General features: G+C 38.6%; 1 pseudogene; it reads right to left on the bottom strand.

Moving 5' to 3' along the window:
* Window positions 1-301: 301 nt before the first annotated feature.
* On the bottom strand, window positions 302-370 carry LOC130023293 (uncharacterized; annotated as a pseudogene).
* Between the last annotated feature and the right edge of the window lie 1,592 nt (window positions 371-1,962).

Raw genomic sequence — 1,962 nt, 5'->3', positions numbered from 1 at the left:
GTGAGCCCTCAGCACCGCTGGGTGTGGCCCAAAAACAAACAAACAGAAATCAATTTATGTTGGAACAAAGTGCTTTAGAAATAGCTGAATAATAAATAATATATTATATTTTCTAATCATTAGACCACAACTGGCTCTTTTCTTGCCTTTGTCTTTATGGATTTAGGAATTCTTTTATTACAATCCAAATACTTTATGTATTTAGGAATTCTCTTAATTACAATCCAAACCTTTAAACCTTAATAGCTTAAGAACAAAATCTTGAATATTATTGCCTCCCACATAGCCAATGGCTACTTCTCTGACCTCAGAGTTATGGGTTTAATCAGAATCATTGACTCAGGACCCCCAAACGCTCATCACTGGCTCAGAGTGACATTTAATCACACTATAGATTCACACTTCTCTCTCCCTCTAGCTTGCTGCACTTACTTACATACAGATAATTGAGCATTCCTGTATATATGTAAGTGCAGAAAGTTAGAACCAATATCCAATGTAGCCATTGACTACTTCTCTGACCTCAGAGTTAGGGTTTAATCAGAACCATTGGTTCAGGGACCCCAAACACTCATCATTGGTCGAGATTGGCATCCTTCGATTTACTTAATCACACTATTGATTCGCATTTGTGTCTCCCTCTAGTCTGTACTTACTTCACATTACAGATGGTTGAATATATAGCACAGTGGGTAGGGCGTTTGCCTTGCAGTGGCCGACCAGGGTTCGATTCCTCCATCCCTCTTGGAGAGCCTGGCAAGCTATCGAGAGTATCCTGCCTGCATGGCAACGCCTGGGAAGCTCCGTGGCGTACTGGATATGCCAAAAACTGTAACAACAAGTCTCACAATGGAGACGTTACTGGTGCCCACTTGAGCAAATTGACGAACAACGGACGTCAGTTCTACAGTGCAGTGCTGTATGTAAAGGCAAAAAGTTAGAAACAACATCCTCGAATGTCACTATGCTGGAATCTACAGGACTGCACCTTTTCGTAAGGAAACTCAGCATTACACATACATACTATCAACTCCGAGCTTAACAACAACACTGGATTTCTACTTTGTCCTTGATTACATTCCTGTAACTAACGGGTCCATGTTTAGAGATGGTAATATGGGAGCCAGACTCCAAGATGGCAGCCCACGGTGCGTGAGAGTAGATATAATACCCATTCGTAGGTGGCCTATGTGGGGGTTCGTCAGTTTCATTTATTAATATATCCAACTATTACTTTAAAAAATATAAGCAAAACCCATAAGCCAACCTCCCAACCCAAGCACATAAACTGGAACTATTATTACCTTCATCAATCTCTTCTCTTCTTACCCAGAGTTTGCGAGAGTCATGATCCTTTACACCTAGAGAATGATCAAGTCCGTGTGGTGTGTCAGCTTGGCCGTATAAAACGCAGGCTCCCTAAAGAAAGAAAAAGCTTCTGGTTGGTCATATTTTAGTGGAAGTCAGACTTACAGCATTAATAATGAGCTTGGGTCATTTCATAATCTCATCATTACCCAAGAATGATCCTCCTTAACTAATAACTTATTTCATTCTTATTTTAAATAATATGATGAACACCAATGAGATAAGAACCATTAGCTACCATAAATATCTGTCTACATAATCCCTATTCATAAATTTAACAGCTCAGTGAATGCTTTTAATGGACCTCAGTTGCGTAAAATTGGATAAATGTAAATCTTTGTATTACGGCAAAGTCTCATCAGTGATGCACAAATTCTTCTGATTTTGATGTCTAATGGTCATTTATTTATTCATGTAAATAATTAGGCATGAAATAAATTAACTCCCTATCCATTTTCCTAAGGACTTTCTCCATGCAAATTTTCGGTGTATTTTAACCTAAGATCTGAGGAATCTACAGATCTCTTTCTTTCCTTTAGCTTGCTCTCTCTTTTTTTTTAAAGGTAACATTGGTTTACATGACTCTATGTTTCA

Source organism: Sorex fumeus, unplaced genomic scaffold (genome assembly GCF_029834395.1).
Source record: "Sorex fumeus unplaced genomic scaffold, SorFum_2.1 ptg000022l, whole genome shotgun sequence".
Lineage (NCBI taxonomy): Eukaryota > Metazoa > Chordata > Mammalia > Eulipotyphla > Soricidae > Sorex > Sorex fumeus.
The sequence above is the reverse complement of the archived record's forward strand: the minus strand, read 5'-3'. Positions and strand labels throughout refer to the sequence as shown.